General features: G+C 56.3%; 32 non-coding genes across 32 annotated transcripts; all 32 read right to left on the reverse strand.

The window, feature by feature from the left end:
- Positions 1 to 62: 62 nt before the first annotated feature.
- On the reverse strand, positions 63 to 181 carry LOC132801548 (5S ribosomal RNA). The gene has a single exon (XR_009636664.1). It is a non-coding gene; the product is annotated as a 5S ribosomal RNA (ribosomal RNA).
- Positions 182 to 370: 189 nt separating this feature from the next.
- LOC132801854 (5S ribosomal RNA) lies at positions 371 to 489 on the reverse strand. The gene has a single exon (XR_009636975.1). It is a non-coding gene; the product is annotated as a 5S ribosomal RNA (ribosomal RNA).
- A 189-nt stretch (positions 490 to 678) lies between these two features.
- Positions 679 to 797, reverse strand: LOC132801326 (5S ribosomal RNA). The gene has a single exon (XR_009636442.1). It is a non-coding gene; the product is annotated as a 5S ribosomal RNA (ribosomal RNA).
- Positions 798 to 985: 188 nt separating this feature from the next.
- Positions 986 to 1104, reverse strand: LOC132801230 (5S ribosomal RNA). The gene has a single exon (XR_009636346.1). It is a non-coding gene; the product is annotated as a 5S ribosomal RNA (ribosomal RNA).
- A 190-nt stretch (positions 1105 to 1294) lies between these two features.
- LOC132801671 (5S ribosomal RNA) lies at positions 1295 to 1413 on the reverse strand. The gene has a single exon (XR_009636791.1). It is a non-coding gene; the product is annotated as a 5S ribosomal RNA (ribosomal RNA).
- Positions 1414 to 1600: 187 nt separating this feature from the next.
- On the reverse strand, positions 1601 to 1719 carry LOC132801305 (5S ribosomal RNA). The gene has a single exon (XR_009636421.1). It is a non-coding gene; the product is annotated as a 5S ribosomal RNA (ribosomal RNA).
- A 188-nt stretch (positions 1720 to 1907) lies between these two features.
- LOC132800947 (5S ribosomal RNA) lies at positions 1908 to 2026 on the reverse strand. Its single transcript, XR_009636063.1, has one exon. It is a non-coding gene; the product is annotated as a 5S ribosomal RNA (ribosomal RNA).
- Positions 2027 to 2215: 189 nt separating this feature from the next.
- On the reverse strand, positions 2216 to 2334 carry LOC132800948 (5S ribosomal RNA). Its single transcript, XR_009636064.1, has one exon. It is a non-coding gene; the product is annotated as a 5S ribosomal RNA (ribosomal RNA).
- A 190-nt stretch (positions 2335 to 2524) lies between these two features.
- Positions 2525 to 2643, reverse strand: LOC132801570 (5S ribosomal RNA). The gene has a single exon (XR_009636687.1). It is a non-coding gene; the product is annotated as a 5S ribosomal RNA (ribosomal RNA).
- Positions 2644 to 2831: 188 nt separating this feature from the next.
- Positions 2832 to 2950, reverse strand: LOC132800949 (5S ribosomal RNA). The gene has a single exon (XR_009636065.1). It is a non-coding gene; the product is annotated as a 5S ribosomal RNA (ribosomal RNA).
- A 186-nt stretch (positions 2951 to 3136) lies between these two features.
- Positions 3137 to 3255, reverse strand: LOC132801307 (5S ribosomal RNA). Its single transcript, XR_009636423.1, has one exon. It is a non-coding gene; the product is annotated as a 5S ribosomal RNA (ribosomal RNA).
- A 189-nt stretch (positions 3256 to 3444) lies between these two features.
- On the reverse strand, positions 3445 to 3563 carry LOC132801836 (5S ribosomal RNA). Its single transcript, XR_009636957.1, has one exon. It is a non-coding gene; the product is annotated as a 5S ribosomal RNA (ribosomal RNA).
- Positions 3564 to 3751: 188 nt separating this feature from the next.
- Positions 3752 to 3870, reverse strand: LOC132801231 (5S ribosomal RNA). The gene has a single exon (XR_009636347.1). It is a non-coding gene; the product is annotated as a 5S ribosomal RNA (ribosomal RNA).
- A 188-nt stretch (positions 3871 to 4058) lies between these two features.
- On the reverse strand, positions 4059 to 4177 carry LOC132800951 (5S ribosomal RNA). The gene has a single exon (XR_009636067.1). It is a non-coding gene; the product is annotated as a 5S ribosomal RNA (ribosomal RNA).
- A 189-nt stretch (positions 4178 to 4366) lies between these two features.
- On the reverse strand, positions 4367 to 4485 carry LOC132801837 (5S ribosomal RNA). Its single transcript, XR_009636958.1, has one exon. It is a non-coding gene; the product is annotated as a 5S ribosomal RNA (ribosomal RNA).
- Positions 4486 to 4673: 188 nt separating this feature from the next.
- On the reverse strand, positions 4674 to 4792 carry LOC132801232 (5S ribosomal RNA). The gene has a single exon (XR_009636348.1). It is a non-coding gene; the product is annotated as a 5S ribosomal RNA (ribosomal RNA).
- A 188-nt stretch (positions 4793 to 4980) lies between these two features.
- Positions 4981 to 5099, reverse strand: LOC132800952 (5S ribosomal RNA). The gene has a single exon (XR_009636068.1). It is a non-coding gene; the product is annotated as a 5S ribosomal RNA (ribosomal RNA).
- Positions 5100 to 5284: 185 nt separating this feature from the next.
- Positions 5285 to 5403, reverse strand: LOC132801308 (5S ribosomal RNA). The gene has a single exon (XR_009636424.1). It is a non-coding gene; the product is annotated as a 5S ribosomal RNA (ribosomal RNA).
- A 189-nt stretch (positions 5404 to 5592) lies between these two features.
- Positions 5593 to 5711, reverse strand: LOC132801838 (5S ribosomal RNA). Its single transcript, XR_009636959.1, has one exon. It is a non-coding gene; the product is annotated as a 5S ribosomal RNA (ribosomal RNA).
- A 188-nt stretch (positions 5712 to 5899) lies between these two features.
- LOC132801233 (5S ribosomal RNA) lies at positions 5900 to 6018 on the reverse strand. Its single transcript, XR_009636349.1, has one exon. It is a non-coding gene; the product is annotated as a 5S ribosomal RNA (ribosomal RNA).
- A 188-nt stretch (positions 6019 to 6206) lies between these two features.
- LOC132800953 (5S ribosomal RNA) lies at positions 6207 to 6325 on the reverse strand. Its single transcript, XR_009636069.1, has one exon. It is a non-coding gene; the product is annotated as a 5S ribosomal RNA (ribosomal RNA).
- A 189-nt stretch (positions 6326 to 6514) lies between these two features.
- Positions 6515 to 6633, reverse strand: LOC132801327 (5S ribosomal RNA). The gene has a single exon (XR_009636443.1). It is a non-coding gene; the product is annotated as a 5S ribosomal RNA (ribosomal RNA).
- Positions 6634 to 6818: 185 nt separating this feature from the next.
- LOC132801309 (5S ribosomal RNA) lies at positions 6819 to 6937 on the reverse strand. Its single transcript, XR_009636425.1, has one exon. It is a non-coding gene; the product is annotated as a 5S ribosomal RNA (ribosomal RNA).
- Positions 6938 to 7126: 189 nt separating this feature from the next.
- LOC132801329 (5S ribosomal RNA) lies at positions 7127 to 7245 on the reverse strand. The gene has a single exon (XR_009636445.1). It is a non-coding gene; the product is annotated as a 5S ribosomal RNA (ribosomal RNA).
- A 185-nt stretch (positions 7246 to 7430) lies between these two features.
- On the reverse strand, positions 7431 to 7549 carry LOC132801310 (5S ribosomal RNA). The gene has a single exon (XR_009636426.1). It is a non-coding gene; the product is annotated as a 5S ribosomal RNA (ribosomal RNA).
- A 189-nt stretch (positions 7550 to 7738) lies between these two features.
- Positions 7739 to 7857, reverse strand: LOC132800954 (5S ribosomal RNA). The gene has a single exon (XR_009636070.1). It is a non-coding gene; the product is annotated as a 5S ribosomal RNA (ribosomal RNA).
- A 188-nt stretch (positions 7858 to 8045) lies between these two features.
- On the reverse strand, positions 8046 to 8164 carry LOC132801825 (5S ribosomal RNA). Its single transcript, XR_009636946.1, has one exon. It is a non-coding gene; the product is annotated as a 5S ribosomal RNA (ribosomal RNA).
- Positions 8165 to 8353: 189 nt separating this feature from the next.
- LOC132800955 (5S ribosomal RNA) lies at positions 8354 to 8472 on the reverse strand. Its single transcript, XR_009636071.1, has one exon. It is a non-coding gene; the product is annotated as a 5S ribosomal RNA (ribosomal RNA).
- A 189-nt stretch (positions 8473 to 8661) lies between these two features.
- Positions 8662 to 8780, reverse strand: LOC132801571 (5S ribosomal RNA). Its single transcript, XR_009636688.1, has one exon. It is a non-coding gene; the product is annotated as a 5S ribosomal RNA (ribosomal RNA).
- A 190-nt stretch (positions 8781 to 8970) lies between these two features.
- On the reverse strand, positions 8971 to 9089 carry LOC132801330 (5S ribosomal RNA). Its single transcript, XR_009636446.1, has one exon. It is a non-coding gene; the product is annotated as a 5S ribosomal RNA (ribosomal RNA).
- Positions 9090 to 9277: 188 nt separating this feature from the next.
- LOC132801743 (5S ribosomal RNA) lies at positions 9278 to 9396 on the reverse strand. The gene has a single exon (XR_009636863.1). It is a non-coding gene; the product is annotated as a 5S ribosomal RNA (ribosomal RNA).
- Positions 9397 to 9582: 186 nt separating this feature from the next.
- On the reverse strand, positions 9583 to 9701 carry LOC132801311 (5S ribosomal RNA). Its single transcript, XR_009636427.1, has one exon. It is a non-coding gene; the product is annotated as a 5S ribosomal RNA (ribosomal RNA).
- Positions 9702 to 9882: the final 181 nt, after the last annotated feature.

Raw genomic sequence — 9882 nt, forward strand, 5'->3', positions numbered from 1 at the left:
GGAGAAAAGGGAAACTCCGAGGGTGAAAGGCGCGGGGAAAGAGAGGAAAAAAAAAAAAAAAAGGGGTGCAACACGAGGACTTCCCAGGAGATCACCCATCCTAGTACTACTCTCGCCCAAGCACGCTTAACTTCGGAGTTCTGATGGGATCCGGTGCATTAGTGCTGGTATGATCGCACCCGACATGGTGATGCTAAAGAATGGATATAAGGAAAAGAAGCAGCGCAGCAGGTCCGCAGGCGTTCGGCGCGATCCGGGCAGCGGCATCGACGCACCGGCCCACCGAGCGAGTTCCCTCGGTCGGGCCGGGAGAAAAGGGAAACTCCGAGGGTGAAAGGCGCGGGGAAAGAGAGGAAAAAAAAAAAAAAAAGGGGTACAACACGAGGACTTCCCAGGAGGTCACCCATCCTAGTACTACTCTCGCCCAAGCACGCTTAACTTCGGAGTTCTGATGGGATCCGGTGCATTAGTGCTGGTATGAGCGCACCCGACATGGTGATGCTAAAGAATGGATATAAGGAAAAGAAGCAGCGCAGCAGGTCCGCATGCGTTCGGCGCGATCCGGGCAGCGGCATCGACGCACCGTCCCACCGAGCGAGTTCCCTCGGTCGGGCCGGGATAAAAGGGAAACTCCGAGGGTGAAAGGCGCGGGGAAAGAGAGGAAAAAAAAAAAAAAAAGGGGTGCAACACGAGGACTTCCCAGGAGGTCACCCATCCTAGTACTATTCTCGCCCAAGCACGCTTAACTTCGGAGTTCTGATGGGATCCGGTGCATTAGTGCTGGTATGATCGCACCCGACATGGTGATGCTAAAGAATGGATATAAGGAAAAGAAGCAGCGCAGCAGGTCCGCAGGCGTTCGGCGCGATCCGGGCAGCGGCATCGACGCACCGGCCCACCGAGCGAGTTCCCTCGGTCGGGCCGGGAGAAAAGGGAAACTCCGAGGGTGAAAGGCGCGGGGAAAGAGAGGAAAAAAAAAAAAAAAAGGGTGCAACACGAGGACTTCCCAGGAGGTCACCCATCCTAGTACTACTCTCGCCCAAGCACGCTTAACTTCGGAGTTCTGATGGGATCCGGTGCATTAGTGCTGGTATGATCGCACCCGACATGGTGATGCTAAAGAATGGATATAAGGAAAAGAAGCAGCGCAGCAGGTCCGCATGCGTTCGGCGCGATCCGGGCAGCGGCATCGACGCACCGTCCCACCGAGCGAGTTCCCTCGGTCGGGCCGGGATAAAAGGGAAACTCCGAGGGTGAAAGGCGCGGGGAAAGAGAGGAAAAAAAAAAAAAAAAAGGGGTGCAACACGAGGACTTCCCAGTAGGTCACCCATCCTAGTACTATTCTCGCCCAAGCACGCTTAACTTCGGAGTTCTGATGGGATCCGGTGCATTAGTGCTGGTATGATCGCACCCGACATGGTGATGCTAAAGAATGGATATAAGGAAAAGAAGCAGCGCAGCAGGTCCGCAGGCGTTCGGCGCGATCCGGGCAGCGGCATCGACGCACCGGCCCACCGAGCGAGTTCCCTCGGTCGGGCCGGGATAAAAGGGAAACTCCGAGGGTGAAAGGCGCGGGGAAAGAGAGGAAAAAAAAAAAAAATGGGTGCAACACGAGGACTTCCCAGGAGGTCACCCATCCTAGTACTACTCTCGCCCAAGCACGCTTAACTTCGGAGTTCTGATGGGATCCGGTGCATTAGTGCTGGTATGATCGCACCCGACATGGTGATGCTAAAGAATGGATATAAGGAAAAGAAGCAGCGCAGCAGGTCCATAGGCGTTCGGCGCGATCCGGGCAGCGGCATCGACGCACCGGCCCACCGAGCGAGTTCCCTCGGTCGGGCCGGGAGAAAAGGGAAACTCCGAGGGTGAAAGGCGCGGGGAAAGAGAGGAAAAAAAAAAAAAAAGGGGTGCAACACGAGGACTTCCCAGGAGGTCACCCATCCTAGTACTACTCTCGCCCAAGCACGCTTAACTTCGGAGTTCTGATGGGATCCGGTGCATTAGTGCTGGTATGATCGCACCCGACATGGTGATGCTAAAGAATGGATATAAGGAAAAGAAGCAGCGCAGCAGGTCCGCAGGCGTTCGGCGCGATCCGGGCAGCGGCATCGACGCACCGGCCCACCGAGCGAGTTCCCTCGGTCGGGCCGGGAGAAAAGGGAAACTCCGAGGGTGAAAGGCGCGGGGAAAGAGAGGAAAAAAAAAAAAAAAAGGGGTGCAACACGAGGACTTCCCAGGAGGTCACCCATCCTAGTACTACTCTCGCCCAAGCACGCTTAACTTCGGAGTTCTGATGGGATCCGGTGCATTAGTGCTGGTATGATCGCACCCGACATGGTGATGCTAAAGAATGGATATAAGGAAAAGAAGCAGCGCAGCAGGTCCGCAGGCGTTCGGCGCGATCCGGGCAGCGGCATCGACGCACCGGCCTACCGAGCGAGTTCCCTCGGTCGGGCCGGGAGAAAAGGGAAACTCCGAGGGTGAAAGGCGCGGGGAAAGAGAGGAAAAAAAAAAAAAAAAAGGGGTACAACACGAGGACTTCCCAGGAGGTCACCCATCCTAGTACTACTCTCGCCCAAGCACGCTTAACTTCGGAGTTCTGATGGGATCCGGTGCATTAGTGCTGGTATGATCGCACCCGACATGGTGATGCTAAAGAATGGATATAAGGAAAAGAAGCAGCGCAGCAGGTCCATAGGCGTTCGGCGCGATCCGGGCAGCGGCATCGACGCACCGGCCCACCGAGCGAGTTCCCTCGGTCGGGCCGGGAGAAAAGGGAAACTCCGAGGGTGAAAGGCGCGGGGAAAGAGAGGAAAAAAAAAAAAAAAGGGGTGCAACACGAGGACTTCCCAGGAGGTCACCCATCCTAGTACTACTCTCGCCCAAGCACGCTTAACTTCGGAGTTCTGATGGGATCCGGTGCATTAGTGCTGGTATGATCGCACCCGACATGGTGATGCTAAAGAATGGATATAAGGAAAAGAAGCAGCGCAGCAGGTCCGCAGGCGTTCGGCGCGATCCGGGCAGCGGCATCGACGCACCGTCCCACCGAGCGAGTTCCCTCGGTCGGGCCGGGATAAAAGGGAAACTCCGAGGGTGAAAGGCGCGGGGAAAGAGAGGAAAAAAAAAAAAATGGGTGCAACACGAGGACTTCCCAGGAGGTCACCCATCCTAGTACTACTCTCGCCCAAGCACGCTTAACTTCGGAGTTCTGATGGGATCCGGTGCATTAGTGCTGGTATGATCGCACCCGACATGGTGATGCTAAAGAATGGATATAAGGAAAAGAAGCAGCGCAGCAGGTCCGCATGCGTTCGGCGCGATCCGGGCAGCGGCATCGACGCACCGGCCCACCGAGCGAGTTCCCTCGGTCGGGCCGGGAGAAAAGGGAAACTCCGAGGGTGAAAGGCGCGGGGAAAGAGAGGAAAAAAAAAAAAAAAAGGGGTGCAACACGAGGACTTCCCAGGAGGTCACCCATCCTAGTACTACTCTCGCCCAAGCACGCTTAACTTCGGAGTTCTGATGGGATCCGGTGCATTAGTGCTGGTATGATCTCACCCGACATGGTGATGCTAAAGAATGGATATAAGGAAAAGAAGCAGCGCAGCAGGTCCGCAGGCGTTCGGCGCGATCCGGGCAGCGGCATCGACGCACCGGCCCACCGAGCGAGTTCCCTCGGTCGGGCCGGGAGAAAAGGGAAACTCCGAGGGTGAAAGGCGCGGGGAAAGAGAGGAAAAAAAAAAAAAAAAGGGTGCAACACGAGGACTTCCCAGGAGGTCACCCATCCTAGTACTACTCTCGCCCAAGCACGCTTAACTTCGGAGTTCTGATGGGATCCGGTGCATTAGTGCTGGTATGATCGCACCCGACATGGTGATGCTAAAGAATGGATATAAGGAAAAGAAGCAGCGCAGCAGGTCCGCATGCGTTCGGCGCGATCCGGGCAGCGGCATCGACGCACCGTCCCACCGAGCGAGTTCCCTCGGTCGGGCCGGGAGAAAAGGGAAACTCCGAGGGTGAAAGGCGCGGGGAAAGAGAGGAAAAAAAAAAAAAAAGGGGTGCAACACGAGGACTTCCCAGGAGGTCACCCATCCTAGTACTACTCTCGCCCAAGCACGCTTAACTTCGGAGTTCTGATGGGATCCGGTGCATTAGTGCTGGTATGATCGCACCCGACATGGTGATGCTAAAGAATGGATATAAGGAAAAGAAGCAGCGCAGCAGGTCCGCATGCGTTCGGCGCGATCCGGGCAGCGGCATCGACGCACCGGCCCACCGAGCGAGTTCCCTCGGTCGGGCCGGGAGAAAAGGGAAACTCCGAGGGTGAAAGGCGCGGGGAAAGAGAGGAAAAAAAAAAAAAAAAGGGGTGCAACACGAGGACTTCCCAGGAGGTCACCCATCCTAGTACTACTCTCGCCCAAGCACGCTTAACTTCGGAGTTCTGATGGGATCCGGTGCATTAGTGCTGGTATGATCTCACCCGACATGGTGATGCTAAAGAATGGATATAAGGAAAAGAAGCAGCGCAGCAGGTCCGCAGGCGTTCGGCGCGATCCGGGCAGCGGCATCGACGCACCGGCCCACCGAGCGAGTTCCCTCGGTCGGGCCGGGAGAAAAGGGAAACTCCGAGGGTGAAAGGCGCGGGGAAAGAGAGGAAAAAAAAAAAAAAAAGGGTGCAACACGAGGACTTCCCAGGAGGTCACCCATCCTAGTACTACTCTCGCCCAAGCACGCTTAACTTCGGAGTTCTGATGGGATCCGGTGCATTAGTGCTGGTATGATCGCACCCGACATGGTGATGCTAAAGAATGGATATAAGGAAAAGAAGCAGCGCAGCAGGTCCGCATGCGTTCGGCGCGATCCGGGCAGCGGCATCGACGCACCGTCCCACCGAGCGAGTTCCCTCGGTCGGGCCGGGAGAAAAGGGAAACTCCGAGGGTGAAAGGCGCGGGGAAAGAGAGGAAAAAAAAAAAAAAAGGGGTGCAACACGAGGACTTCCCAGGAGGTCACCCATCCTAGTACTACTCTCGCCCAAGCACGCTTAACTTCGGAGTTCTGATGGGATCCGGTGCATTAGTGCTGGTATGATCGCACCCGACATGGTGATGCTAAAGAATGGATATAAGGAAAAGAAGCAGCGCAGCAGGTCCGCATGCGTTCGGCGCGATCCGGGCAGCGGCATCGACGCACCGTCCCACCGAGCGAGTTCCCTCGGTCGGGCCGGGATAAAAGGGAAACTCCGAGGGTGAAAGGCGCGGGGAAAGAGAGGAAAAAAAAAAAATGGGTGCAACACGAGGACTTCCCAGGAGGTCACCCATCCTAGTACTACTCTCGCCCAAGCACGCTTAACTTCGGAGTTCTGATGGGATCCGGTGCATTAGTGCTGGTATGATCGCACCCGACATGGTGATGCTAAAGAATGGATATAAGGAAAAGAAGCAGCGCAGCAGGTCCGCATGCGTTCGGCGCGATCCGGGCAGCGGCATCGACGCACCGGCCCACCGAGCGAGTTCCCTCGGTCGGGCCGGGAGAAAAGGGAAACTCCGAGGGTGAAAGGCGCGGGGAAAGAGAGGAAAAAAAAAAAAAAAAGGGGTGCAACACGAGGACTTCCCAGGAGGTCACCCATCCTAGTACTACTCTCGCCCAAGCACGCTTAACTTCGGAGTTCTGATGGGATCCGGTGCATTAGTGCTGGTATGATCTCACCCGACATGGTGATGCTAAAGAATGGATATAAGGAAAAGAAGCAGCGCAGCAGGTCCGCAGGCGTTCGGCGCGATCCGGGCAGCGGCATCGACGCACCGGCCCACCGAGCGAGTTCCCTCGGTCGGGCCGGGAGAAAAGGGAAACTCCGAGGGTGAAAGGCGCGGGGAAAGAGAGGAAAAAAAAAAAAAAAAGGGTGCAACACGAGGACTTCCCAGGAGGTCACCCATCCTAGTACTACTCTCGCCCAAGCACGCTTAACTTCGGAGTTCTGATGGGATCCGGTGCATTAGTGCTGGTATGATCGCACCCGACATGGTGATGCTAAAGAATGGATATAAGGAAAAGAAGCAGCGCAGCAGGTCCGCATGCGTTCGGCGCGATCCGGGCAGCGGCATCGACGCACCGTCCCACCGAGCGAGTTCCCTCGGTCGGGCCGGGAGAAAAGGGAAACTCCGAGGGTGAAAGGCGCGGGGAAAGAGAGGAAAAAAAAAAAAAAAGGGGTGCAACACGAGGACTTCCCAGGAGGTCACCCATCCTAGTACTACTCTCGCCCAAGCACGCTTAACTTCGGAGTTCTGATGGGATCCGGTGCATTAGTGCTGGTATGATCGCACCCGACATGGTGATGCTAAAGAATGGATATAAGGAAAAGAAGCAGCGCAGCAGGTCCGCATGCGTTCGGCGCGATCCGGGCAGCGGCATCGACGCACCGTCCCACCGAGCGAGTTCCCTCGGTCGGGCCGGGATAAAAGGGAAACTCCGAGGGTGAAAGGCGCGGGGAAAGAGAGGAAAAAAAAAAAAAAAAGGGGTGCAACACGAGGACTTCCCAGGAGGTCACCCATCCTAGTACTATTCTCGCCCAAGCACGCTTAACTTCGGAGTTCTGATGGGATCCGGTGCATTAGTGCTGGTATGATCGCACCCGACATGGTGATGCTAAAGAATGGATATAAGGAAAAGAAGCAGCGCAGCAGGTCCGCAGGCGTTCGGCGCGATCCGGGCAGCGGCATCGACGCACCGGCCCACCGAGCGAGTTCCCTCGGTCGGGCCGGGATAAAAGGGAAACTCCGAGGGTGAAAGGCGCGGGGAAAGAGAGGAAAAAAAAAAAATGGGTGCAACACGAGGACTTCCCAGGAGGTCACCCATCCTAGTACTACTCTCGCCCAAGCACGCTTAACTTCGGAGTTCTGATGGGATCCGGTGCATTAGTGCTGGTATGATCGCACCCGACATGGTGATGCTAAAGAATGGATATAAGGAAAAGAAGCAGCGCAGCAGGTCCGCATGCGTTCGGCGCGATCCGGGCAGCGGCATCGACGCACCGTCCCACCGAGCGAGTTCCCTCGGTCGGGCCGGGATAAAAGGGAAACTCCGAGGGTGAAAGGCGCGGGGAAAGAGAGGAAAAAAAAAAAAAAAAGGGGTGCAACACGAGGACTTCCCAGGAGGTCACCCATCCTAGTACTATTCTCGCCCAAGCACGCTTAACTTCGGAGTTCTGATGGGATCCGGTGCATTAGTGCTGGTATGATCGCACCCGACATGGTGATGCTAAAGAATGGATATAAGGAAAAGAAGCAGCGCAGCAGGTCCGCAGGCGTTCGGCGCGATCCGGGCAGCGGCATCGACGCACCGGCCCACCGAGCGAGTTCCCTCGGTCGGGCCGGGATAAAAGGGAAACTCCGAGGGTGAAAGGCGCGGGGAAAGAGAGGAAAAAAAAAAAATGGGTGCAACACGAGGACTTCCCAGGAGGTCACCCATCCTAGTACTACTCTCGCCCAAGCACGCTTAACTTCGGAGTTCTGATGGGATCCGGTGCATTAGTGCTGGTATGATCGCACCCGACATGGTGATGCTAAAGAATGGATATAAGGAAAAGAAGCAGCGCAGCAGGTCCGCATGCGTTCGGCGCGATCCGGGCAGCGGCATCGACGCACCGTCCCACCGAGCGAGTTCCCTCGGTCGGGCCGGGATAAAAGGGAAACTCCGAGGGTGAAAGGCGCGGGGAAAGAGAGGAAAAAAAAAAAAAAAAGGGGTGCAACACGAGGACTTCCCAGGAGGTCACCCATCCTAGTACTACTCTCGCCCAAGCACGCTTAACTTCGGAGTTCTGATGGGATCCGGTGCATTAGTGCTGGTATGATCGCACCCGACATGGTGATGCTAAAGAATGGATATAAGGAAAAGAAGCAGCGCAGCAGGTCCGCAGGCGTTCGGCGCGATCCGGGCAGCGGCATCGACGCACCGGCCCACCGAGCGAGTTCCCTCGGTCGGGCCGGGAGAAAAGGGAAACTCCGAGGGTGAAAGGCGCGGGGAAAGAGAGGAAAAAAAAAAAAAAAGGGGTGCAACACGAGGACTTCCCAGGAGGTCACCCATCCTAGTACTACTCTCGCCCAAGCACGCTTAACTTCGGAGTTTTGATGGGATCCGGTGCATTAGTGCTGGTATGATCGCACCCGACATGGTGATGCTAAAGAATGGATATAAGGAAAAGAAGCAGCGCAGCAGGTCCGCAGGCGTTCGGCGCGATCCGGGCAGCGGCATCGACGCACCGGCCCACCGAGCGAGTTCCCTCGGTCGGGCCGGGAGAAAAGGGAAACTCCGAGGGTGAAAGGCGCGGGGAAAGAGAGGAAAAAAAAAAAAAAAAGGGGTGCAACACGAGGACTTCCCAGGAGGTCACCCATCCTAGTACTACTCTCGCCCAAGCACGCTTAACTTCGGAGTTCTGATGGGATCCGGTGCATTAGTGCTGGTATGATCGCACCCGACATGGTGATGCTAAAGAATGGATATAAGGAAAAGAAGCAGCGCAGCAGGTCCGCAGGCGTTCGGCGCGATCCGGGCAGCGGCATCGACGCACCGGCCCACCGAGCGAGTTCCCTCGGTCGGGCCGGGAGAAAAGGGAAACTCCGAGGGTGAAAGGCGCGGGGAAAGAGAGGAAAAAAAAAAAAAAAAGGGGTACAACACGAGGACTTCCCAGGAGGTCACCCATCCTAGTACTACTCTCGCCCAAGCACGCTTAACTTCGGAGTTCTGATGGGATCCGGTGCATTAGTGCTGGTATGATCGCACCCGACATGGTGATGCTAAAGAATGGATATAAGGAAAAGAAGCAGCGCAGCAGGTCCGCATGCGTTCGGCGCGATCCGGGCAGCGGCATCGACGCACCGTCCCACCGAGCGAGTTCCCTCGGTCGGGCCGGGATAAAAGGGAAACTCCGAGGGTGAAAGGCGCGGGGAAAGAGAGGAAAAAAAAAAAAAAAAAGGGGTGCAACACGAGGACTTCCCAGGAGGTCACCCATCCTAGTACTATTCTCGCCCAAGCACGCTTAACTTCGGAGTTCTGATGGGATCCGGTGCATTAGTGCTGGTATGATCGCACCCGACATGGTGATGCTAAAGAATGGATATAAGGAAAAGAAGCAGCGCAGCAGGTCCGCAGGCGTTCGGCGCGATCCGGGCAGCGGCATCGACGCACCGGCCCACCGAGCGAGTTCCCTCGGTCGGGCCGGGAGAAAAGGGAAACTCCGAGGGTGAAAGGCGCGGGGAAAGAGAGGAAAAAAAAAAAAAAAAGGGTGCAACACGAGGACTTCCCAGGAGGTCACCCATCCTCGTACTACTCTCGCCCAAGCACGCTTAACTTCGGAGTTCTGATGGGATCCGGTGCATTAGTGCTGGTATGATCGCACCCGACATGGTGATGCTAAAGAATGGATATAAGGAAAAGAAGCAGCGCAGCAGGTCCGCATGCGTTCGGCGCGATCCGGGCAGCGGCATCGACGCACCGTCCCACCGAGCGAGTTCCCTCGGTCGGGCCGGGATAAAAGGGAAACTCCGAGGGTGAAAGGCGCGGGGAAAGAGAGGAAAAAAAAAAAAATGGGTGCAACACGAGGACTTCCCAGGAGGTCACCCATCCTAGTACTACTCTCGCCCAAGCACGCTTAACTTCGGAGTTCTGATGGGATCCGGTGCATTAGTGCTGGTATGATCGCACCCGACATGGTGATGCTAAAGAATGGATATAAGGAAAAGAAGCAGCGCAGCAGGTCCGCATGCGTTCGGCGCGATCCGGGCAGCGGCATCGACGCACCGGCCCACCGAGCGAGTTCCCTCGGTCGGGCCGGGAGAAAAGGGAAACTCCGAGGGTGAAAGGCGCGGGGAAAGAGAGGAAAAAAAA

This window comes from Ziziphus jujuba, chromosome 2, assembly GCF_031755915.1.
Source record: "Ziziphus jujuba cultivar Dongzao chromosome 2, ASM3175591v1".
Lineage (NCBI taxonomy): Eukaryota > Viridiplantae > Streptophyta > Magnoliopsida > Rosales > Rhamnaceae > Ziziphus > Ziziphus jujuba.